This window comes from Lissotriton helveticus, chromosome 7 (assembly GCF_964261635.1).
Source record: "Lissotriton helveticus chromosome 7, aLisHel1.1, whole genome shotgun sequence".
Classification (NCBI taxonomy): Eukaryota; Metazoa; Chordata; class Amphibia; order Caudata; family Salamandridae; genus Lissotriton; species Lissotriton helveticus.
This window is the reverse complement of record NC_136068.1, coordinates 1,301,775,166-1,301,802,924: the sequence shown is the minus strand read 5'-3', so window position 1 is coordinate 1,301,802,924 and position 27,759 is coordinate 1,301,775,166. Positions and strand designations below refer to the sequence as shown.

At 45.4% G+C, this 27,759-nt stretch overlaps 1 long non-coding RNA gene across 2 annotated transcripts in view; it reads right to left on the bottom strand.

Annotated features, from left to right (window-relative positions):
• The window catches only part of LOC144770238 (uncharacterized), a 1,037,372-nt gene extending 1,011,679 nt beyond the window's left edge, over nt 1-25,693 (bottom strand). For both annotated transcript variants that reach the window (XR_013598842.1, XR_013598843.1), the window contains exon 1: nt 25,636-25,693. This is a non-coding gene — a long non-coding RNA (uncharacterized LOC144770238). The remainder of the gene's footprint in view (nt 1-25,635) is intronic.
• Between the last annotated feature and the right edge of the window lie 2,066 nt (nt 25,694-27,759).

Sequence of the window (27,759 nt, the reverse complement as noted above, 5' to 3'; positions counted from 1 at the left end):
GATAGTTAGAGGGTTCCAGGGGGTCCGCACCAGGTTTCTTGAGGAGGGGCAATAGGATGGCCTGCTTGAAGGATCTGGGGACAATACCACTGCTGAGAGAGCCATTCAGCAGGGGTAGGATACAGTCGGGTAAATTGAGACAAATATTCCGCAAAACCGAGGGAGGGCAGCAGTCTCTCGGGGAGCCCGATTTGACCCGGATCGCGAGTTCCGCTAACGTGTTGGAATTGAGAATGGGGAATGGATTGAAAGATAGTGGATTGTTGGGGGAGATGTCCAGGGGTTGAGTCTGAAGGAGAGGGGGTATCGAGTCCTGAATTTTCATGATTCTTTCAATAAAGAAGAGATTGAGGGCGTCACAGCTGGGAGGGTTCTGTCGTCTGTGGTCAATTCATTCATAATTTTAAAGACCTCCTTTGATTTATTGTCCGCTGACGACAGTCTATGTGAAAAATGCTCCGACTTAGCTAAGGTAATAGCAGGTTTATATTCTTTGCGTGCAGCAATATATAACAATCTAGCTGGGTCAGAATAGTTGCGTCTCCAGGTCGTTCCCGCTGGCGCACCTTCAGCTTATGCTGCTTAAGGTCGTCAGAAAACCATCTATGAGAGTTATGGTGTCTGGTGCTGGGAATTTAGTTAGGGGCGAATTGGTCGCTGGCCGACTTTAGCCAAATGCTAATTTCACCTTCATTTGCATCAAAGTTGGCAGGGGAGATGATGATTGGACGAGTATTGGCCAAAGTGGTAAGAAAGCCTTGGGAGTCATATGAACTCCATTTACGTGAAAGGCCGCCAGCCATCAAGGGGGCAGAGATCCTGCCAGCGACGGTGATGGTGGTGTCTACAAGGTAATGGTCTGACCAGACGCAAGGGGAGATAGATGGTTGAGATAAAGCTAGATTATAGGTCCATATCTGGTCGAGAATGTGGCCTTTGATGTGGGTTGGTGAGGAGACTTGTTGGGACAGGTTCAGACTGTTGAGGACTTCAAAGAGTTCTGTGGCATGCGGACCGGCATTGGCGTCATTAAACCAATAATTAAAATCGCCAACGAGGGCGAATCTAGAGTGCAGTGTGAGCAGATTGGACAACTGTTCGCTCATGATGGTAGAGAAAGATGGCATGGGGTATGGGGGCCGGTAAAGGAGTAGGAGCGTGAGGGCGCCAGCATCAGTTTTCAGACTGATGAGCAGGTTATCTACCTCGGGAAGGGTGAGGGAAGACGAGGAGATAACGTCAAGGTGCTTCGATATAATGGCAGCCACCCCTCCCCCGGCCGATCCCCAGGGCGGTCGGCGTGAAGAATATAATAGTCGGGGGGAGGGCCGCCAGAATGTCAGGGAGGGAGTCTACGCTAAGCCAGGTTTCTGTGAGCAGGAGTATGTCAGGTTTATTAGTAGATAGCAGGATGTAGATATCATCTTGGTGTTTTACCAAGGAACGAGTGTTCAAATACGTCACCGTGACGGGAGTGTCGCTCTTGGCTAGTTTAGGCAGAAGTATGCCACTTCTGGGTGTGTGTGAGACAGAGCGCGCGAGAACTGCTGTATTTATGCGCCTGATGGTTGCAGGAGATGGTGGGGGATAGGGGTGCTGTAGCTCCCTGAGGAATTTGGCCGAATAGGAGATAGGTTGCTCGGCATGGTTGGCCCCTAGGCCCGGTCTGGCGCGGACGGGCGCAGACGGGCTTACCTTAGGCACACCTTCGGCGCGCATCCGGCGCGCCCGCTGCGCTCGTCCGCTGCGCTTCCGGGGAGGTGGAAACATTTTATACTAGTCAGGGTGGGAGGGCCGAGCAATTGTTCTGATTCGGATTGAAGTATTAAAATCACAGCAATCACAGCTAATACAATTTTTTAAGTACAATATCGCTACAACAAGTAAGATTTTACAATTAAAATCACGGCGTCCCCGGCTTTCCGCCTCAGGGACCTTACACTAAGTTGGTTGGTCTGTCAGGTAATGAGAATGACAGGGTGCACGGCGCTTTTGTACTAGTCAGGGTGGGAGGGCCGAGCAATTGTTCTGCTCGCCCTCTGACTCACCCAAGATGGCGGTGGGAGTAGGAGGAGCAGCACCTAATCAGCTGCTGGAGCCTCGTATGAGAGCGCTAGCGTGGGCAAGAGGTAAGGAGTGCCTCGTGACGGATTGAAGTATTAAAATCACAGCAATCACAGCTAATACAATTTTTTAATGGCCAGAGCAGCTGCCTTTAGCTCAGGGGAACCGGGTTCGAGGCCAGGCATTGGCTCCATATACTTTGATTCTGTGCAAAACCCTTAGGGACTGATTTAGATCTCGGCAGATGGGTTACTCTGTCACAATAATGACGATTATCCCGTCCGCCGAAATATCAATCCCATAGAATATCATGAGATTTATATTTTGGCGGACAGGATATCCGTCACCGTTTTGACCGCGTAACCCGTCAGCCGAGATCTAAATCAAGCCCTTAATGTCTGTGATTAAAATAAAATTAAACTGACCTTGTGTCTGCGGAAGATCACAACCTCCTGGACCCCTCCCAATCCAGATTTCGAGGTAACCATAGCACAGAAACAGCCCCGATCGCAGCCACCGATGACATCAGAGCCCCCTGCACTAGGGGAAAATAACAGCACACATCATTCTGGATCTGTCCGCCGCGTTTGACACAGTCTCCCACTATATCCTCATCAACAGACACCACCACATCGGGATTCAAGGAAACACCCTCAAATGGATCGTACCTCACCGGCAGAACCCAAAGGATCCATCTCCCACCATTCACCTCAGAGCCCAAGAGGGTCGTCTGCAGAGTCACCCAAGACTAATCCCGCAGCCTGACCGGCTTCAACAGCTGCATGACCTCCCCGGCCGACACGTCAGATCACACGGACTCAACATCATCTCCTACACCGACGACCAACAGCTTAACCTCTCTCTCTCCAAAGATCCCTCAACCACAAAAGCTAACTTCCACAGAGAAAAGATTACCGTCGCGGATTGGATGAAGGACAACTGTTTCAAACTCAACTCGGAAAAAAACAGAACTCCTTATCTTTGGGAATAACACCTCGCCATGGAACGACTCATAGTGGCCCGCAGAGCTCAGTACATCCCCTGATCCAACACACCACACCCGCAACCGCTGCATCATCCTGGATAACAAGCTATCCATGCAGAAACAAGTCACAGTCGATTCTACCTGCTTCTCTACCCTTCACATGTTCCGTAAGATCTTTAGGTTCCTCCCAGTCAATACCAGAAGGACCATCACACAGGCCCACATCACCAGCAAACTGGACTAAGGAAACATACTCTACATGGGAATCACTGCATGCCTCCTGAAGAGACTCCAAACGATACAGAACTCGGGGGCAAGACTCAAGCTCTACCTCCCCAGAAGAACCCACATTATACCCATCTCAAGAAGCGACACTGGTCGCGATTCAGAAGAGATGCCAGTTCAAGATGCTGACCCAGTCCTACAAGGCCCTGCGTAACGAAGGACCAGCATACATCAATAAATGCCTAACCTTCCACCAACTGCCCAGGCATCTCCATTCAGCCTTCATTGCAGACACCCCATGGATCCGTTGGGGCAATAGCAGAGGATGCTCCTTCCCGTACCTGCAAGCCAAGGCTTGGAACAACCATCCCCTGCAACCTCACAACTGCACCGTCACTCCAGCAATTCAGGAGAGAGCTAAAGACGTGGGGGGGGGGGTGTGTGTATATATATATATATATATATATATATATATATATATCAAGGCTATTATAAAACTAAAACTCCAGAAATATCCTCTCATCAAAGATGCAGGCACCAAAGTAAGCGCTGCAAAATCACCCCCTCTTGGTTGTTCCCCATGAGTTTATGGTTTAACAAGCGACGATATGCCACTCTTCTGAGACATGCAATCACTGGCACTGGCTACAAGCGGATGTATGTTGATTCATCGCGCACCATTCCATCGCGTGCATTTACCACGCGTCTATTACATCGCAAAGTCCACAACATCGTAAACTGTAACATCGAACGTTGTTGCAACTCCAATGCATTGATTGCTATTGCCCAGTATATAACTTCGCAGACCACTAAATCGCAAGTCCCGACATCGCATTTTTTGTGTCCTAACACAGTGTTTGCATTCTTTTGTCCGAATGCGTGATCCCGCCTCTTACGCCTGCAACCCCACCCCCCAGCCGTCCCCGCGACGCTATTTCTTCCTTTTGTATTTATCCTATTTTTTTTCGTGTAGTTTTTGTCAACACATAGTGCAATAGAAATTCCTGCATTATTTAAATGCTTACTTTGACCAATAAAGAAAAACGTCTTGGGGGGTACAAAAAGTGTCTCCATCCATATTATACACGGGGCGCAAACGCCCGCTGTGCCCCAGGGGCACTAGTGTAACACAATTAAAGGAAAGTTTTTTGCTTTTAAATGAAACTCAGGCAATCCTATATTTCTCCACGTTAATAATGCTCAGCAGTAAATGTCCATAAATATTTGTGCAACTTATTCTGATAGCCATCTACAAAAGGCCCTGAAAAGATTATGCCTGAAATTCTGATAAATGTGTCACGTATGGTGTTAATCATCTGCGTGTCTCGCTTTTATCTTTATCAGCACATTTATCATTTTCGAACAGTTGCAGAACCAATTGCTTTCAGTCATGACCAAACAAAGTCGTTTTGAGAATAAGATTTAATATACACATATATATATATATATATATATATATATATATATATGAGTTCAGCAAACTGCCCAGCTTCGAAAGGTCACACAACAGCACCCCTTGCCCTCTGGCATCTTTCCAACCTCGCTGCAGCCTGCATTTCTCCTATGCCATAATGTGTCTTCATGCCGACGCGTTTCGAGGCTAAACGCCTCTTCTTCATGGGTTTCAGAAAGGAGGCATTCAAATTTCACTTCCATACAGTTGTGTTTTTATTGGTAATCCCGCCCTCAGTGGGCTTGGTTTGATTCCGCTTTTATCACAAGGCATTATGGGAATTGTTGTTCATGGAAGTGCATATAATTAAAACCTTCGTAGGTTGAATGTCTCGTTTTCAAAAATAAAAGCATTGTTTATCCCCTATAGTAGGGAGGCAAGGTTAAGGCAGGCATCCTTTAGCAGAAGGGGCGCTGTGCTTCGCAAAGAGAACTCGTTTTCCTTCACAGCCTTCCATCATGTGAAATGGTGCTCCTTTCCACGGTGGACCACCGTGTAAACAATGAGTTCAGCAAACTGCCCAGCTTCGAAAGGTCACACAACAGCACCCCTTGCCCTCTGGCATCTTTCCAACCTCGCTGCAGCCTGCATTTCTCCTATGCCATAATGTGTCTTCATGCCGACGCGTTTCGAGGCTAAACGCCTCTTCTTCATGGGCTTCAGAAAGGAGGCATTAAAATTTCACTTCCATACAGTTGTGTTTTTATTGGTAATCCCGCCCTCAGTGGGCTTGGTTTGATTCCGCTTTTATCACAAGGCATTATGGGAATTGTTGTTCATGGAAGTGCATATAATTAAAACCTTCGTAGGTTGAATGTCTCGTTTTCAAAAATAAAAGCATTGTTTATCCCCTATAGTAGGGAGGCAAGGTTAAGGTAGGCATCTTTTAGCAGAAGGGGCGCTGTGCTTCGCAAAGAGAACTCGTTTTCCTTCACAGCCTTCCATCATGTGAAATGGTGCTCCTTTCCACGGCGGACCACCGTGTAAACAATGAGTTCAGCAAACTGCCCAGCTTCGAAAGGTCACACAACAGCACCCCTTGCCCTCTGGCATCTTTCCAACCTCGCTGCAGCCTGCATTTCTCCTATGCCATAATGTGTCTTCATGCCGACGCGTTTCGAGGCTAAACGCCTCTTCTTCATGGGCTTCAGAAAGGAGGCATTCAAATTTCACTTCCATACAGTTGTGTTTTTATTGGTAATCCCGCCCTCAGTGGGCTTGGTTTGATTCCGCTTTTATCACAAGGCATTATGGAAACCTTGAAACGCGTTGGCAGATGGAAAAGAATTTGGAGCAGAAAGACAAGCTGCATTTCACTGCCTGATGGCTGAACGTTGTCTTGTGCCTTCTCAATGCTTCAGGGCACTTTGGTTTCAAAATATGCACGCAAGGTGGCCCGGCCGTGGAGAAGAGCACCATCGCCAGTTTGGCAGAGGCTGTGGTAGGAACCTTCCAGTACCGTTGCAGCACATCGTTCAATATGGAAATTAGCTTGTTTCCATGCTCCGATACCTACTAAGGTTTCCAAATTACTTTTAATGGAAAATTCACATTGAAACTTACTAAAGTGAATACTATTGCTCATGTTAGAAACTCGATGTCCCATAATGCTTCAAACATGAATACGCCCACAGGGGACTAGTAAAACATAAATAACGCCCAAATCTTCATGACGTGAGCCTTCATGTGATTTTCGAGTAGCCCAAGAAGAAGAGGTGCAAAACCTTGAAACGCGTTGGCAGATGGAAAAGAATTTGGAGCAGAAAGACAAGCTGCATCACACTGCCTGATGGCTGAACATTGTCGTGTGCCTTCTCAATGCTTCAGGGCACTTTGGTTTCAAAATATGCATGCACGGCAGCCCGGCCGTGGAGAAGAGCACCATCGCCAGTTTGGCAGAGGCTGTGGTAGGAACCTTCCAGTACCGTTGCAGCACATCGTTCAATATGCAAATTAGCTTGTTTCCATGCTCCGATACCTACTAAGGTTTTCAAATGACTTTTAATGGAAAATTCACATTGAAACTTACTAAAGTGAATACTATTGCTCATGTTAGAAACTCGATGTCCCATAATGCTTCAAACATAAATAACGCCCACAGGGGACTAGTAAAACATAAATAACGCCCAAATCTTCATGACGTGAGCCTTCATGTGATTTTCGAGTAGCCCAAGAAGAAGAGGTGCAAAACCTTGAAACGTGTTGGCAGATGGAAAAGAATTTGGAGCAGAAAGACAAGCTGCATCACACTGCCTGATGGCTGAATGTTGTCGTGTGCCTTCTCAATGCTTCAGGATATATATATATATATATATATATATATATATATATATATATATATATATATACATATATATATATATATATATATCCTGTGAGTATTCTGGGAGGGCGGGTGGTGTTTTGTTTTCTATCTGGGGTCTCCAGACTTTCCTGCCTTTGCTTGATAGGATCACGCGCTCCCTGAAGAGGACGGGTGCCCTTAGGCACTTAGAGGCACGGAGTCCTTAGGGGGCTGGGAGTACGGCATATGCCCATGAGGGGGCCACGCCGCTGCGGACGCACGGTGGATCGTGGACTCAGAATAGAGCCGGTGACCCGTCCGTGTGGGGTCAGGGTAATGTATGGGGTGAGTAACACCTTGTGCGCCAAACGCCACATACCTTCCTTCTCGCCAAGTTAGCATTCAACTGTTAAAAGCACCAGACTCCAAGCGCTACAACAAACCAAGCTACAAGATACATGGTGGATAACACATGGTACAGCACAGGGTGCATGTGTGGGAGGGTGCACAAGGTCACACACGTCCATCACTGCAGGGACCTCCCGCTGACCCTCTCTAAAGGTGGTTAATTACCTCAGGAAGTACAGTTACTCTTAGTAATACACAATTAGAGCGAGACAAGTGTTGTATCCATCCATTCATTCACCCAGCCTTTCATCCATCCATACACCAATCGTTCACCCACCCACCCTTACATCCATCCAATCATCCATCCTGCCTTCCATCCATCCATCCATCAATCGTTCACCCACCCACCCTTTCATCCATCCACCCTTTCATCCATCCAGCAAGCCATCCTTCATCCATCCACCCTTTCAGCCATCCATTCATCCACCCAGCCTTCCATCCATCCATCCAGCCACCAATCCTTCACCCCACCCACCCTTTCATCCATCCATTCATCCACCCAGCCTTCCATCCATCCATCCACCCAGCCTTCCTTCCATCCATCCACCAATCGTTCACCCACCCACCCTTTCATCCATCCAATCATCCACCCAGCCTTCCATCCATCCACCAATCCTTCACCCAACCATCCTTTCATCCATCCAATCATCCACCCAGCCTCCCATCCATCCATCCACCAATCCTTCACCCACCCACCCTTTCATCCATCCATTCATCCACCCTTTCATCCATCCAGCAAGCCAGCCTTCATCCATCCCCCCTTTCAGCCATCCATTCATCCACCCAGCCTTCCATCCATCCAGCCACCAATCCTTCACCCACCCACCCTTTCATCCATCCATTCATCCACCCAGCCCTCCATCCATCCAGCCACCAATCCTTCATCCCACCCACCCTTTCATCCATCCATTCATCCACCCAGCCTTCCATCCATCCATCCACCAATCCTTCACCCACCCACCCTTTCATCCATCCAGCAAGCCATCCTTCATCCATCCACCCTTTCATCCATTCATCCACCCAGCCTTTCATCCATCCATCCACCAATCCTTCACCCATCCACCCTTTCATCCACACAGTCATCCACCCACCCTTTCATCCTTCCATCCATCCTTTCATCCATCCATTCATCCACCCAGCCTTTCACCGGTCCATCTACACATCCTTCATTCATTCAACATACATCCAACATTCATCCATCCAACCATCATCCATTCACCCATTGATGGGCATCACGAAACACCTTACAATCATAACATTGCATGACTGTATTAATGACTTATTAATTAACTTTTAATGTAGACCTGTGTCCTGAATAGCAAGCAATGATGACATCGCGACAATGACTATACTAATTAACTTTTAATGACATCGTGCTTACAATGCAGACTCTATTACTTGACTTTGCCGTCTTTGCATTAATGTTTACATTGTTTACATCATTGCGCTTACAGGAGCCAATCATGCGTGACGGTATTAATACAATGCACTTTCCCTACAATGCAAGCAACGTTTAACTTTTTAATGAAATCGCAACTTTTAACTTTTAATAGCAAGCAATGAGACTTTCCCTACAATGCAATATACAATGCACTTTCCAGTCTTTGCATTAACGTTTACAGCGTTGACATCGTAATGTTGCGTTTACATCGTAAAGTAGCGTTGTTGAGGCTTTCGTTGCTTTGCCTTACGATGTAAACGTTTACGCGTTCCTGTGCCTTACGATGTAAACTTTAATGCGATCTTCTAAATGCGTTGTAATGTCCTCGCGAAGTGATCACTTCGTTGTGATGGGTGTTCACCGCTACAAGCGGGCAAGATGAACACGCGGCAACTACTATAACGAACACGAATGGCATATGTGCAAATACTAAGTTCAAACCACGTTCAGTCTTTGTTCCAATCATGCCAAGAGATGCTATAGATGTATACCATGAGCAGGTTACAATGGGACTTAAACATCTGAATGCTAAAGTCAAAAAAACAAAAAAAGACACCAACAGGACAAATGAGTACAAACAGAGAATCAAGTATCAACAACTGATGCAAAAATTGTCGAGCAACAACGACATTATCATAAGGAATGCCGACAAAGGCGGTAACATGGTAATTTGAGCTAAGGAAGATTACAAAAAAGAAGCATTAAGCCAACTCACAGACCAACAATGCTATCGCAGAAGCGACCAATTGATTCTAAAAGCAAAATACGATAGCTACTATAGCAAACTTATGGCCTGGAGGAGTCTGGGGTTAATCAATAAGGATGAATATGGTTTCTTAAGGATCAACAAGTCCACCACCCCGGTAATGTACTTTATACCTAAATCACACAAGAATCCAACTAAACCGCCTGGACCCCCGATTATCTCTGCAAAAAACAGTCTAACAGAAAGTACGTCACAGTATATAGACTATTTTCTTCAAGAATTTGTCCAAGCATTGCCCTTGTACCTAAGGGATACTGGTGATTTCCTAACAAAGATACAGGATTTTAAGTGGCAACAGGGATTTCTATTGATAACCATGGACATCACAGCTCTATACACGAGCATAAATCACAACGATGGCCGAGGGCAGTGAAACATTACCTCAGAAAACAGGCTGCCGTATATGAACCACACAACAAAATGCTCATTGACATGATTGACTTTTGCCTCCATAACAACTTATTTTTATTTCAGAACACTGTCTACCAACAGCTACGGGGAGTAGCTATGGGGGCCAGTTTCTCCCCCAGTTACGCCTGTCTCCATAAGGGGAGGTGGGAGGAACTGGTCCTACATAGAAAATTTTCAAACACCCTGGATCAAAAAGTAAAATGTTGGTGGCGCTATATTGATGATCTGTTTTTAATATGGCATGGCACTGAAACAGAGGCTAAAGGATTTATTGACTAACTGAATGTGAATGACTAACTTGCACTTTACATCTATTATTAGTGCTGAAAAGGTTACGTTTTTAGATGTTGAAGTGTACATAGAAAAGGGGAAGATCAAGACTAAAATCCACAGGAAGCCCAAAGCAGTAAATTTGGTGTTACACGCAACCTCTTTACACCCCAACCTTCTTATACAAAGTATCCCCTATGGGGAGATGATCCGACTAAAAAGAAACTGCAGTACTGAGGGTGAACTACAGAAGGCCCAACAGAATAGCCGAACAAGATTCCTCCAACGGGGCTACACCATAAAATGTATAGATGCTGCTATTTTAAAAAGTGGGTTGGTAGACAGGAACACCCTTCTGAATCTCAATAAAATAGGGACAACTAGCGATGCACCCATGTTACCATCCAAACCTAAAGAAACATCTAATGATGAATTTCGGATGATAGTGGGATACAGTAATCAAAGTAAGGAAATCAACCGCATCATCCAGAAAAATTTGCCTTTGGTAAAGAACGATCCGATTTTAGGACCCACACTACCAATCAAGCCCGCTATTACCAACAGAAGAGCCCCCAATATGCGGAACAGGTTGGTACAGAATAATCCGGTCGACAAACCAAAAGGCAATTGGTTAAGCCAAAGAAAGGGCTTTTTCATATGTAGAATCTGTAAAGCGTGCCAATTTGGCATCAATACCCTAACATACAGAACTGCATTTAGTGAACAGGAGCAAAGCATCAACAAAGCCCTCTCTTGCAAAACTGAATATGTTGTATATGTTCTCGTGTGCCCTTGCGGGCTTAGGTACGTGGGAAGTACCAAGCTGCAGGGGCACAAGAGGATTTTGCAACATATCAGATCAATCACTAACCAAGACCCTGTATATCCGGTGGCCCGGCATTTTAAGGAATACCACCAATCAGATCCCAAACATCTGAAATATTTTATAATTGACTGTGTGCCATTCAATAGACGTGGGGGCAACAGAGAAAGAATCTTAAGACAACTAGAAACTCGCTTCATTTTAGAACTAGATTCTAAAAGCCCTAATGGTTTTAACGTCACAGAGGATCGATACACATGTCTGTAGAAAGCCAATAATGTAAACCTGTCCAATACTGCAAGTCACTGTTGCTTTTCTTGACTTCTCAGTGATGGTTAGTTTTGTACATAGTGATTAACAAAAGAACTTCTTTTAAAAAACTAACAGCATTCTAGTGCTACAAACTGTAACGAGGCAGCAATTAGTAGCCTCAGATCACATAGAAGTCTCCACAAGATATTGGTTTTAGTCTTGTTTTTGTAAAATATTTATTCACTTTTTTTGTTATTTAATAACTATTGACAAAGGCTTTGGTCAAAAAGGATATGGTGTTTTGCACATGATTTGCACAATTTTGCACATAATACTTGTATGCTAAGGCTATCAAAGGTTGACGTTGATATAATATATAAGTGAGAAACAAACGTGGTGAAACAAGTCTCTACCTCTAAACTTGGAGTTTATGATATTTTATGCTCCTTGTTGTACAGTAATTATATTTAATTGTTTGATTTAAAATACATGCATTGAGGAAATATGATCGACTCGACATTTAGACCGTGACAGCAAAAATAATGTCGACCACCTCTTTTAACAGATTTTATGGAATTCTTAAATCAGTTTTGACAAAAGTCATATTTATTTATGTATGTATTTAAGAGAATGCACATGTAATTTGCACAAATTACTGTTGGTAGAAAAATGACACGCCAATGTATATTTCAAGAAATATATGCAAATAATATATTTAAGCTGAACAAATGTAGTAGGTATTAATACCATCATGTAACAAGCTCAGCAACGAGCAAGCAAGCACTACGATAATTGAATTGCATGGTCACTTTAACACTTTGGGGAAAAAAAGCACTAAAAAATGGTATTTAAACAGTCATGTGACTTCATCGCGTGTCATGTGAAAAAGGCTCTACGGAGTTGTAACACGTTATGGCTGATGTACCTTAAGGAAATAAACTGATTAAATGCACCAAGTTGTGGTCCGTGCTCTTTTCTTCAGCATATTGAAGCGCCAAGCAGCAGTGGAGTGTTTTGGGGAGATATATATATATATATATATATATTGTTGCGTGATGCAATAGTGACACTGTTTACAGTTACTAATCTTGGTGCAATATGAAATGTATATGCTGCTACATCAAATGAAGATGCAAAAAAGATTTTTATTGGTTTTATCTTTTTAAGCATATATTTCTCTTCACATGCGTTTTTATACACAACAATTGTCCATATATTTATAATGATAAATGTATTTATGATGATGTACAGTTGTTTATTTTTATCCACATGTCTGACACTTGTAGAACAATGCTGTCAGGCAGTATCACGATTTGACTTTTAACTTAAGTCTACTCTGTGGGATATAATACGCAATGTATTTATACAAACAACATGTGAAATTTTGCAGTCTTTGGTATCAAGATTTGACTTGCCAATGGAGTACTTAAACATTGTTTACAAAGGATGCTTTCTATGTCTATGGTAAAAATATGCACAGTCACTTTAAAAAGGTGGATAGTACCTAGTAGCGTGTCATGGGATCAAGGTCCCACGAGGATCGAAACGTGTAATGGCGGGGGTGCTGGGCTAACAATAAACGAAAAATAGCACTGAAAATTGGGTCCGCCTCGTCTTTTCCTGGATATTGTGGAGCTGAGGGAAGAGCACGTTGAAAAAAAAAAAATATATATATATATATATATATATATATATACATATATATACATATATATATTCGGTACAATTCCAACCACTTCCAGAAGAGCCCCTGGCGAGGAAGGAAACTCAGGCCTCTGCAGCAAAGTTTTTCAGGCAAGAAATACTTTATTTGTCACCCCTCACGACGACGCGTTTCGGGCTATGCAACCCTTGATCACATTCAGCTTAAACTGCGCCATTTTTTTCTTTATATACATGTGGTAAACGTGCACACCTGGGTTGCATTTCAATAGCATTCACAAGGTCAAATGACAGTGTAGAAAGACTATATTAATATGATGTGCATAGTATTTCTTCTATGCCTAACACCAATACATGCTATAATCGCTTAAAACTAGTAGCATTTTTTGCACAACTAATTGTTTAAATACAAAAAATTTCTATCTGGATAAATCCATATTGTATCGACGTTGCAATGTAACATTACATTACTGCACTGCCCTTGTGTATTATAAATATAACCGGATAAATCCAGGCAACCAAACTACTCAGTGAAAGTGCTTAGTGCAAACACTTCCTACGATAAGGACTAATAAGACAATGCAAAAAACAGTAGTGTGTAAATAAGCATAAAGAAGTGCAGTGCAATATTAAATATAATAAAACCTTGATTAATATTATAAAATACAATATACAAAATTCATAGCAAGCATGTATTATAATTCATCAATAATAAGATACTCCATACGGGTAAAATATTAAAATTGATAAAATTATACATATATATATATACACACATAAATATATATATATATATATAAATATTATTTTTTTCTTTCTGCAAACCGCAAAGGAAAGAGGCGGCACACCAGATGGATCCGTGTGAGATTTATTGCTCACCAACAACGCGTTTCAGCCGTGAAGGCCTTTGTCAAGTTACCTGGAAGTGGGTACATCGGCATTTTGTAAACAAGGAAGTTACGTCATAATGGACATAGTAGATACACTATCGTGTTATCTAACAGACAAATGTTTGTAATGATAAATGCGAACAAAATTCATATGGTTTATGATTATCATCAAAAAGGTGAAATTAATTGCCAAATGTACTATATACTTAATTATGGACTGTTATTATTTATTTTTGATGTCAATAATCCACCAATATGAAATTTGTTTGCATTTATCATTACAAACATTTGCGTGTCAGATAACACAATAGCGTATCTACTATGTCCATTATGATGTAACTTCCTTGTTTACAAAATGCCGATGCACCCACTTCCAGGTAACTTGACAAAGGATTTCAAGGCTAAATCGCGATGTTGGTTAGCAATAAATCTCACACGGATCCATCTGGTGTGCCGCATCTTTCCTTTGTGGTTTGAACTTTTGATATTTTGTGGCCTTCGTTACCACGGCAGGCACCGGCGTGCAGAGGAAAACAGAATATATGTATATAGATATATATATATACGCATGCAGTGTTTGAACTATGAATTGTAGTTCGGTGTTTGCAACATAACTATAGTATTCCACACATTTGGGACAGCAGCGTATGGATTTTGCACGAATTCCACACAGCGAGGCCCATCTGTGGGCTTGAAAAGTTACCAACTGAACATTAGCGCAACGTGAGGCACTACAGGTCCCATAAGTCCCATCCAGGGTGTGCATCTAAGCAAGAAGGGGGGTGGTGCCTCAAGCGCTCCTTCATAACTGCCAAAGCCTCTGAAGAGAAGTGGGGACACTTCGAAACGCGTCAGGCATCCAGGGCAGTTTGAACAGTTAAAGGATATTGTTGTGTTGGAGGCGTGCTTACCATTCAAGGCTCCTTGTGTGCAGCTGAGGTCCGGGTGCTCCTTTGTACGTTGGGTACCTCGGAGCTTGAATATTTACGCGGCGACCCATGCCGCGGAAAGGAGCACCACCCTGAAAGAACCGGGGGCCATGCGGTCTTGACTACGGGCCGAGAACATGGGACAGCAGCGTATGGATTTTGCACGAATTCCACACAGCGAGGCCCATCTGTGGGCTTGAAAAGTTACCAACTGAACATTAGCGCAACGTGAGGCACTACAGGTCCCATAAGTCCCATCCAGGGCGTGCATCAATGCAAGAAGGGGGGTGGTGCCTCAAGCGCTCCTTCATAACTGCCAAAGCCTCTGAAGAGAAGTGGGGACACTTCGAAACGCGTCAGGCATCCAGGGCAGTTTGAACAGTTAAACGATATCGTTGTGCTGGAGGCGTGCTTACCATTCAAGGCTCCTTGTGTGCAGCTGAGGTCCGGGTGCTCCTTTGTACGTTGGGTACCTCGGAGCTTGAATATTTACGCGGTGACCCATGCCGCGGAAAGGAGCACCACCCTGAAAGAACCGGGGGCCATGCGGTCTTGACTACGGGCCGAGAACATGGGACAGCAGCGTATGGATTTTGCACGAATTCCACACAGCGAGGCCCATCTGTGGGCTTGAAAAGTTACCAACTGAACATTAGCGCGGCGTGAGGCACTACAAGTCCCATCCAGGGCGTGCATCTAAGCAAGAAGGGGGGGTGGTGCCTCAAGCGCTCCTTCATAACTGCCAAAACATCTGAAGAGAAGTGGGGACACTTCGAAACGCGTCAGGCATCCAGGGCAGTTTGAACAGTTAAAGGATTTCGTTGTGTTGGAGGCGTGCTTACCATTCAAGGCTCCTTATGTGCAGCTGAGGTCCGGGTGCTCCTTTGTACGTTGGGTACTTCGGAGCTGGAATATTTACGCGGCGACCCATGCCGCGGAAAGGAGCACCACCCTGAAAGAACCGGGGGCCATGCGTTCTTGACTACGGGCCGAGAACATGGGACAGCAGCGTATGGATTTTGCACGTATTCCACACAGCGAGGCTCATCTGTGGGCTTGAAAAGTTACCAACTGAACATTAGCGCGACGTGAGGCACTACAAGTCCCACAAGTCCCATCCAGGGCGTGCATCTAAGCAAGAAGGGGGGTGGTGCCTCAAGCGCTCCTTCATAACTGCCAAACCCTCTGAAGAGAAGTGGGGACACTTTGAAACGCGTCAGGCATCCAGGGCAGTTTGAACAGTTAAAGGATATCGTTGTGTTGGAGGCGTGCTTACCATTCAAGGCTCCTTGTGTGCAGCTGAGGTCCGGGTGCCCCTTTGTACATTGGGTACTTCGGAGCTGGAATATTTACGCGGCGGCCCATGCCGCGGAAAGGAGCACCACCCTGAAAGAACCAGGGGCCATGCGGTCTTGACTACGGGCCGAGAACATGAGACAGCAGCGTATGGATTTTGCACGTATACCACACAGCGAGGCTCATCTGTGAGCTTGAAAAGTTACCAACTGAACATTAGCGCGACGTGAGGCACTACAAGTCCCACAAGTCCCATCCAGGGAGTAGATCTAAGCAAGAAGGGGGGTGGTGCCTCAAGCGCTCCTTCATAACTGCCAAAGCCTCTGAAGAGAAGTGGGGACACTTCGAAACGCGTCAGGCATCCAGGGCAGTTTGAACAGTTAAAGGATATCGTTGTGTTGGAGGCGTGCTTACCATTCAAGGCTCCTTGTGTGCCGCTGAGGTCCGGGTGCTTCTTTGTACGTTGGGTACTTCGGAGCTGGAATATTTACGCGGCGACCCATGCCGCGGAAAGGAGCACCACCCTGAAAGAACCGGGGGCCATGCGGTCTTGACTACGGGCCGAGAACATGGGACAGCAGCGTATGGATTTTGCACGTATTCCACACAGCGAGGCTCATCTGTGGGCTTGAAAAGTTACCAACTGAACATTAGCGCGACGTGAGGCACTACAAGTCCCACAAGTCCCATCCAGGGCGTGCATCTAAGCAAGAAAGGGGGTGGTGCATCAAGCACTCCTTCATAACTGCCAAAGCCTCTGAAGAGAAGTGGGGACACTTCGAAACGCGTCAGGCATCCAGGGCAGTTTGAACAGTTAAAGGATATCGTTGTGTTGGAGGCGTGCTTACCATTCAAGGCTCCTTGTGTGCAGCTGAGGTCCGGGTGCTCCTTTGTACGTTGGGTACTTCGGAGCTGGAATATATATATACACGCCACCAGCATGCACCCCAAACATACCATCATGGGAATTCCTTACGGTGAGATTCTCCGGCTCAAAAGAATTTGCAGTTCCCCCTCTGACTATGAGCGTTGCTTATCAGAACTGTTAGCACGTTTGCGAGCCAGAGGATATTCTGACACTATTTTAAACATGGCAGTGGAGAAATCCAAAATGAGATCTAGAGATAGCCTTTTTCCAGAGGGTGAGTTAGAACTCGACCAGGAAAGGATCTCACAAACCCATGAAGACTACCCCAGAATGATTACTGCATTCAGCAGTGAGGACAGAAAACTAACGGCCATATTTAAGAAAAATTGGCCCATTGTTCTCAGTGACCACGTTTTAAATACCAGACTACCTGCTAAGCCTACCATCACTTTTAGACGAGCTAGAAGCATGGGCTCAGCTTTAGACAAAGCAGCCCCTGAACTAAAAGCTAAAAATCCCTGGTTGAAACCTTTAAAAGGCTTCTTTAAATGTTCCAGCTGCCGCGCTTGTAGGTTCGGAGTAAATACTTTGCATTATGTAACTCCTTTCGATGCGGAACCTAAGACCATTTCTGGCAATTTTAATTGTAAAACAGACTTTGCCGTGTATGTCCTGACGTGTACCTGTGGGCTAAGATATGTGGGTAGTACCAAGCTCCAGGTACACGTCAGGATCCTACAACACCTACGTGCGATACTTCATAATGATCCGGCCTACCCCGTGGCTCGCCATTTCAAACGAGCACACAAGAATGATCTTGCTTGTTTGAAGTATTTTGTGATTGGAGCAATACCTCCACTCAAAAGAGGCGGGGATAGAGAGACATTATTAAGGCGGTTGGAAACCAGGATGATTTTGGAACTTGACACTCGTTGGCCCAATGGATTGAATAATATTGATGAGATGCATCATTTCTTATAGATTCCATTCCATCACCATTATGGCCTCTGATGGTTACGCTTGTCGGGTTCACTACACTTACTCCCTCTTAGTTAGGTTCCCTATTTCGAGGTTGAGAATGGAGATAACAATGTCCTTAAATGTAGTGCTACCTTATAACATGATTGTTTACATTATCTAGGTATATATTCTCTATGAATTTCTGTGACTATTTATTGGATTTATACATTTATATATATTTATATATTTATGTATATTTATATGAAATTGTCCGGTCTATGAATTGATCATTGTTGTATATATGGGGGTTTATATATATATATATATATTTCTTTACAGATTGGAATATATGAAATCTTTCAGGTTGTATATATATAAATTTCTCTGCATTTCTATGTTTCTATTTTTCTATTTTTCTGCTTTTCTATGTTTCTACTTTTCTACTTTTCCATTCTTTTAATTTTCTAATTGTGTACTAGGCTTAGGGCAGTATTTTAAAGACTTGTAAATATTGTATCTTGGAAAAAGCTCCTTCCATTGTGTATATATACGTATGTATAGGCTTGTATATGTGTATATATGGATAATGAAATGAAGTTTTATGGGAATTTTTTCAGGATTTTACACTTTTTTGATAACTATTTTATACAATTTCTGGTGGAACGATTAATTATATCCATATAAAATCATGGCTATTATATGATTTTGAGTGATCATTAGAATACTCAGCATAGATATGACTTTTGGACTGCAGTATACATATGTTGTTTAATATATTTTATGGTACTGTATTGAATATTAGCCATTCTCGTTTCCATGTATTTTTTTTTCTTTGCTATTTGCACTTTACTATTCACTCTCACTTAGCACTTTACTATCTGCCTCCCATTAATGATCAGATCTGTACTTCGTTCAGCTCACTGTATATGCCTATTACTAAAGATACTTATTCTGTATTTACACAGTTAGAGGTGGGTCTAGAAATAGACTTATATTTTGAATAAGGTTGAATGTATCCGCATTTCAGGCTGTGAACATTAATTGTGGATTTATCCAGCAATACATTTACAATTCAAATCGTGATCCAAGGAAGGAATAACGGCAGTATGTTTTCTCTTTTCACTAAAAAATTATGTCACATGACACATTACGTCACTGTGAGGGGTGTTTCCTTGTGGATTTGCATTTAAAAATAGCTTCGTGTTATGCATTCATGTTGCGGCGTGATCAAGGGCATACCTTGCCAGAAACGCGTAGCTGCTCTGTGCTTCAATTAAAATCTGCCGAAGCTGAATCATTGTGGTCCGTCTCCCTTTGTTTGCTGGTGTGTGCTCGGGGCCTGGCTGGGTCGGAGACGCCGAGAGAGATTCAAGGAGAGTCACGTGGTATATATATATATATATATATATATATATATATATATATATATATATATATATATATATATATTCCTGGATCCTTCCCAGTCAGGGTTCCACAGCAACCACAGCACCGAGCCCGCCCTCATCGCTGCCACCGAAGACATCAGGACCCTGCTGGACTACGGCGAGAACGCACCACTAATCCTCCTAGACCTCTCCGCCGCCTTTGACACCGTCTGCCACCACACACTACGCGCAAGCCTCCACGCCGCAGGGATCCGAAACAAGGCGCTGGAATGGACCACCTCCTTCCTCTCCGGCAGAACTCAGAGCTTCAGCCTCCCCCCATTCCGGTCCGAAGCCTCCGAAATCATCTGCGGCGTACCCCAGGGATCCTCCCTCAGCCCGACACTGTTAAACATTTACATGGCCCCACTCGCACACGTCGCCCGACAGCACAACATCAACATGATTTCCTACGCCGACGACACTCAACTGATCCTCTCCCTCACCAAGGACCACATCACCGCCAATGCCAACCTCCACGAAGGAATGAAGGTCGTTGCCGACTGGATGAAGACCAGCCGTCTGAAGCTAAACTCGAACAAGACGGAGGTCATCATTCTCGGCTCCAATCCTTTAGCCTGTGACAACTCCTGGTGGCCGACGGCTCTGGGAGCAGACACCCACCGACCACGTATGCAACCTGGGAATCATCCTCGACTCAACGCTCTCAATGACCAAGCAGGTCAATGCCGTCTCCTCCTCCTGCTTCAACAGCCTACGCATGCTCCGCAAGATCTACAGATGGATCCCGACAGATACAAGAAAGACAGTCACCCAGGCCCTCGTCAGCAGCAGACTCGACTACGGAAACGCCCTCTACGTGGGAGCCCTGACAAAGCTCATCAAACGACTACAACGCATCCAAAACGCCTCGGCAGGATTGATCCTCGACGTACTACGCCATGGCCACATCACCCCCCCCCACCTGAGGGACCTGCACTGGCTCCCCATCAGCAAAAGGATATCTTTCAAGCTCCTTATCCAAGCATACAAGGCACTCCACAAAACCGGCCAAGCCTACCTCAACAGACGGCTCTCCTTCTACATCCCCAACCGCCAGCTACGATCCGCCGACCTCTCACTCGCCACTGTCCCGCGCATCCAGAGAACAACCACCGGCGGGAGATCCTTCTCCCACCTCGCCGCCAAGACATGGAACACCCTCCCACTGAGCCTATGACAGACCCAAGACCTGCTGACCTTCAGGAGGATGCTCAAGACCTGGCTGTTCGATCAGTAGCGCCCCACTCCCCCCCAGCGTCTTGAGACCCTCGCGGGTATGTAGTGCGCTTTACAAATGACTGATTGATTGATTGATATATATTTTCTAAAATACACCAGTGGGTCTCGTTTCAACACAAAAATTAATGAGGTCTTACCTCATGCTCTGCTCTGCTGCAGAAGGGGGTTTTCAAATTTGCTAAAATCACTGCCATCAACACCAGGATTTTGCAGAAGCCTTGTGATTTTAGTGCATGGATGCCACAGACCGGCACCCCATTCTGAAAAGTGTTCCAGCTCCAGACTCCAGTGCATCTGTCACTTTTATGGGCACATCAGTACAGTGACTACAGTCCCATATCAAAGGGTGTGATGTTTACAACTGCTGTTTTTGCTTTAAAATAATCACTTCCATTAAAATTAGGTGGATCACGAAAGACTGTCCTTCTACAAATTGAGTTGTGGTTCTGAAAAGTTTGGGAAGCACTACACTATGCATTATTCTCTGCTGTAAGCATTTCTCTGACATAGTCACCACCTGCTCTCTACATAACCTTGGAAATGTTACCCATGATCACAGCTTATTTCTGGCATTTTCATCCATGTTCTCTTTAACGTTCACAAACATTGCTCTACATTTCTCTGTCATACAGGATATTCACTTCTACTCCATAAAATTATTTTTATTCACCCAGTTCTTAGTTTTTTACCAAACTATTTACACTTGACTGCCGCATTTCTCTTTCATTTCAACAACTACATCACTTTATTAATCACCCCCCTCGCCATCGATTCTGAACACTACGTCTTTCTGGGAGACCTCAACTTCCACCTGGACAACCCCACTGACACCAACTCCATTGACCTCCTGGAATGAATGGACATCAGCCTCAAACACCTGGTCACTGAATTGACCCCACGAACAAAGCAGGACTCACGCTAGAGCCTATCTTCACGTCCAGCAACAGAGATAGTTAGATACAGCCACACCACAGGTCAAACTGGTCGACCACTCCATCGTACATTTCATCATCACCAGAACGCCCGCACCACCCTCGACCCCTCCTGCAGCTGGATCAAAGTCAACCAGCAATAATGGACCGACGCCCTCAACATCACCCAGCCCAACGTCACTACCAACCTGAACCAGGCAGTAGAGAATTTCAATGCCTGGATCACTAGCGCCGCCGACCAAGTCGATCCCACTAAACCAGCCAAAAAGATCCACCAAACATGCCAGCTGGTACACCCCGGAACTGAGCGTGTCCAAGAAAATGGCGCACCAGCAGAAACAACACTAACCGAGCCATCTTCAAGTGGGCCCTCAGCAACTACCACCACCAGCCCAAAGCCATAAAAAAGTAAGGCACTGACACTCTGCATCGAGGCCAGCGCAAACCGGACCAAGGATCTCTTGGACATCATCAGAGAGTTCACCTGCCTGTCAGCCACCGAAAACATGATCCTATCCTCACAGGAACTATGCGATGTTCTCACCGACCACTAACAAGATAGCCACCATATACAGTAACTTCGATCCCCAACCCACCGACCTACTCAGCATCCCATCTCCCATGAGCACTGCCACCAACCACTAGCTCACCACATGGGAACTCAGCACACTGAACACAACTACTCTGATGGACTCCATTAACTCCTGATGACCCAAGCCACCAACTTTTCAACCAGAAGAGACAAGGCCAGCCACCAGCTCGCCACCAGCTCACCACCATCCTCACCTCCTCCATTGCCACAGCCACCTTTCATGATGCCTGGTAACACACAGAAGTCAGACCCCTCCCCAAAAACCCTCTTCAGACCTCAGCGAGAACTACCGCCCCATCTTGCTGCTCCCATTTCCCCCAAAATCCTGGAGAAGGCCATCAACTTCCAACTCATCGAACACACTCATCAATCAACTGTGCCAGATCCTAATCAGAGATGACGCTCTTAGATGGAGGGCTTTTCTAACGAGGCACCACCAGAGAATCCGTCTACCCCTTCACAGCTCAACCGAAGTATACCCCCTGCGGCGTCCCTCAAGTCTCATCCCAAACCTGCATCTACATGACACCACTCGCAGACATCGTCAGAGCCCACAACATAAACATCATCTCCTATGCCGACAACCAACTCATCCTCTCTCTCTCAGTGGACGCCAACACGACACACATCATTTTTCACAAGTGTATGAAAAACATCTTGGCCTTGATGAAGAACAACGGCCTGAAGCTCAGCACAGACAAAACAGAAGTCCTGATCTTTGGCAGATTCACCTCCCTCTGGAATGACTCCTGGTGGCCATCAGAAATCGGAATTCAGACCTAGCCCCCACTCTGAAAGACCACGCCCGCAACCTCAGCATCATCCTGGAGAGTGAACTCTCCATGAAACGTCAGGTCAACGCTGTCTCCTCAGCCTGTTTTCACACCCTCTGCATGCTCATTAGTATTTTAAGTGGCTACCTAACAATACCAGGAAAACTGTGACTCAAGCTCTCATCACTAGCCGGTTGGACTACGGCAACCCACTTTATGCAGGCATCACCACCAAACTCTTGAAAAGACTCCAGACGATCCAGAACGCAGCAGCCAAACTGATCCTCAAACTGCCCAATAGAACCCACATCACCCAGCACCTAAGAGACCTCCACTGTCTCCCCATCCAGAGAAGATGCCAATTCAAGATACTGACCCACGCCTACAAAGTCCTCCACGACCAAGTATCTGCCTACATGAACCACAGCCTGATTTTCCACTGAATGTCCAGGGACCGCCGCTCACCTTGCCCACGCACAGATACCGCGCATCCGCCGCACCAGAGAATGCTACTTCTCCCACCTTGCTGCCAAATCCTGGAACATCCTTCCCTTCCACCTCCGTACGTCAATACCGCTGACAGACTTCAGGAAGGCACCCAAGACCTGGTTCTTAAACTTAGACCCGCAGCACAGAACCTGGATACCCTTGTGTGTGATAAGCCGTGCTGTAGCAATTCTAATTGATTGATTGACATCCCTCTGGGATGTTCGCCTGTTATGTAACTCGTTGTGCTCGGGGCATTCACTCCTTTTCTCTGTATTTCTATGTGATATTAACCCACATGCTCCCAAATTTCTCTGCAATACGCACAATCATCTATAGGTTTATCTGGAATTTGCAGCAGCTATTTTTAGTACTCTGGCACAAACGCCCATGCTCTTTATAGGTGGAAAAACCCGTCACCCATGTTCTCTGTATTTATCTTTGATATCTAACCCCGACCTTTTCATTTGTCTGTGATATTCACGCATGCTCTCCAAATTTTGCTGAGAAAAAAAGGCTATCGGCTCTCTACATTTTTCTGTCACATTCACCAGCTCTCAGGATTTCTTTGGGATAGTCTCCCACACTCTCCTCATATGCTTATATGAGATAGTCACCCCCTGCATTTCCCTGGGATATACACTACCAAGAGCCTGATGTACGAAAAAAAAATTCTCATTCTGTGTCTATGGCGAAATGTTTTCAGACATAGGGCCCCAACTCTCTCTATGCAACTATGATCTCTCCCTTCTGTCTGCAATTGTCTGTGAAATTCGCCCTACGACAGTCAACACTAATCTGTATTTTTCTCTGCTGTTCATCCCATTTACAGAACTGCTTTTAAATAAATGCATCCCGATCTTTGAAAATAAGCCCTCTCCCTCTGTATTTCTCTGCCATAGCCATAATTCCTTCTCTCATTCTTGGGAAAAACCACCCTATGCACATCTTTTTGATATGTGCCCATGCTCTTTGCTTTGAAATATACTTTGTTAACCCCATTTTTCTACAAAACACCCCCTGCTCAATTGTTTTCGCTACAACATTCTCTACTACTCTTTGCAATTACCTATGAATGTATGTGATTTTTGTTACTGACCCAGAACATAAATTGTGTCTTGCGTTACTGCTATTCAGTTATGCATTATTCGTGTCTCTCAACAATGTTCTTTACTTTTCACATTCGACAGGGTTTATCACCCTGCATTCTGAATTTTTAAGAGATAGCTATTCCAATATCAAGCAATTATCTACGTTACTCTGGGATATTCACTATCAGGCCTTCACTCCCTTCATTTGCCTTGAAAATCAGGGCTCGGTGGCCCCACATTCCTCTTGGCCCTGGCGCCACTGTACCTGTTGCACAAATAGAAGCTACGCCCTGGCACCTACTCTTATTCTGTATTTGGACTCTGGTCTGGTGTCACCTCCCCCGCCACCAAAGCCCCCTCACTGGCGTCCCTAGCTCCTCGCCCTCACGGTCTGCAGATCTATAAGGCGAGCCCGGCAAATTTCGTCCGGTGGAAGCCTGCCTGGCCACTGTCACGTTCCCAGTCTCCATCCAAACACCTGTAAACACCCAAGGCCCAAGTGCCTGAGGAAACGTGCCAGCTCTGTGGACGGGGCAGTGGATAGGCCGCTATTGTCTCCAGGCCACGCCGAGAGCAGCCGGGTAAACAGCAGTAAACAACCCCCCTAGCACCGCAGCGGCGGCCATTGTCTGGCTGGTATGCGGGCCTCGGCGGTCCGTGAGGCGCAGGATGGGCAGGCAGGCCTGGGCCTGCCCATGAAGGGCGGGAGTAGGCCACAGGCCCCAGCCTAATGAAGCCCTTTTCAGACCGCAGCTCGAGGAATGTGTGGCTGCGCACATCACACGGAGGCCGGAGAGGGCCTGGGGCCAAGTGCGTGTGCGTCATCGAAGCGCACCACTATAGCCCCTCCACTGCACACGGCAGAAGTCCTTGCCTCTCACTGTCGAACACCCCCGTAGTCCTCCGCCACCGGGTCAAAACCGAACTACCACCACGCACCAAAAAATATCTGATTGGTAAAAATAGGCCAGATAAGCCTTTCCAAAGTAAGTTTTCATAGGCGATACCTTAAATGCAAATTTAACAGTGCCCCCATCTCTCCCCTGAATACAAATTGAACAGTGCCCCCCTCTCTCCCTCTTATAAAAAAAAAAAGCCGCCTTACTTCTACAGCCACTTTCGCTGTTAACGACCGCTTGCCTGTGCTCCCTAGTGGCGGAACACGAAACTGAATTCTAGAATTTCTATAGCTGTTAACGGCGCCACCTGACTGTTTAATGTGCTGGAGTGAGCACGGTTTACACACGGCCCTACCCTCACATGGGCGAGCCGCGAGCACCTCTAGCGAACAATTATATAGGACTTACTAACTCGTCCAAGTCGGTGAGTGTTTTGTGTCTAGTAACTAGAAAGATTTCTGGAGTCATGACATGCAGTACGAATTAGTGGGGTGATAGGCTAGAGGGGTTTAGGTAGCTTACACAATCATGCAATGTCTGGTTCAAGATATAGGATAGATTAAAAACCAAGTGATGAGAAGTAGGCAGTTAACAAGGGATATAGTTAAACCAGATGTCATGCATTTTTAATAGGACTAATTACGATGAGACTTAGTCACACACCAGAGGATACGAAGGAGAGCAGTGTTATAGAAATTAAGCAGCATGCTATTTCTAATTTCTTAAGAGAATTATAGCTATATTGTGAAAGGAGGCTTTGCATGTGGTGTCACGTACGTAAAAGAGAAAGAATAAATGGAAATTACGTTTATATAGCACTTACCCTATGTGGAGCACTCAAATGCTTGTATGCTACACAGTGTATGTAGTGTGTGTGGTTGGAAGGGTGCTGTTTTTATTTTGATCCTGTGGCAGGCTTTTCCATGTCGTGCGTGATGACCGAGGTGCAGTTATCGTGTGATGGAGCCGCCACCGCCAAGCCGCACCAGAGAAGGGGGTCTGCAAGCCCCAGAGTTCTCAGTGCCCAAACTGGAATGGCATGGTGAGCAAAATAACGATGGATTAAAGCCCAGATCTCTGTACTGGGGTGAATGTATGACATTGTTCTGCATTCTGTCTATCAATTGTACTTTTTGCATTTGTCACCCTGAGTGGGCCAGGTATGCCCAGACGTGGGTCCTGTGCTCTCCATGCCACTGGAGTCAAGCTATCCTGGCTGATGAGGGCTGAAAACCCGAAACCGGCACTAGGATGCTTGTTTCTAGTCCAGAGAGGACCTGGCCTGGCAGTTCGGGTGGACTGTTTTTATTGGGCGCAGGGTCAAGACTGATTTGCATATGGCTGGGTCCAAACTGGAATGGCATGGTGAGCCAAAAAAAAATGGATTTAGACCCAGATCTCTGTACTGGGGTGAATGTATGACATTGTTCTGCATTCTGTCCATCAATTGTTCTTTTAGCAAATCTCTCGGTCACGCCTTTCCAGCCACGCTAATATTTTAACTGCTTTGTCCCCCACATCGTATAATCAAAATTGCTAGCGCATGCATAATGATTGAGAAATGGGGAGGAAGATATTTCTCTCATCTAGCACCCAAACTGTGGAACTCCTTGCTGCTGGAATACAGACTGATAGACAGAGAATTACAGTTTCACAAAGAGATCAAGACTTGGCTGTTTAAGCAATATATTTAAGACATGGTTGGCCCGTATTCAGTACCTGACCATGCAGCGCTTGGAAGCCTTAGGGCAGCCATGCACTTTACAAATCCCAATAAGAATAATAATAATGCTTTCTTGCGAGGGTCTCCGCCAAGTGCCTGTCGGTCCTGTTGGCATAGTCGTAGTCGGTGTTTGTTTGACCACCCCCTCCCTCTTCTTGTACCACTCTTTGCAATTCCAATATCTCTCCTTCAATCACTGCACAATGCAGCAGAGTGTCCTTCTTCTTGCCCCTTATTATTGTCTGCCCCTCCCCCCCTCTAATTACAGGTTTGAAAGCCTACCATAGAGTCAGCGTCGAAGTCCAGCGACCCTTGATTTTATTTGAAGTAAAACTCAGCACAATTTCGCATTTTATCCTATTTCTCCCTGTCTTTCAGGTACCAAGTGTCAAGTCTTGGCTGCATCTGGTGCCCCACCAATGGGCCCGACAAGTGGACCTCCACTTGGAAGTGGTCCGATATTCCCCTTGCCAGGTGTGCTGTGGCAAAGAACCAAGGCACCTGAGTTTGGAGCATGAGCAAATGATCTATTCTGGAAAAGCTACCATCTGCTGCTGAGATATAAGTGTATTGGCGGCCCTCCAGGTTGTTTTTCCTCCATAAATCT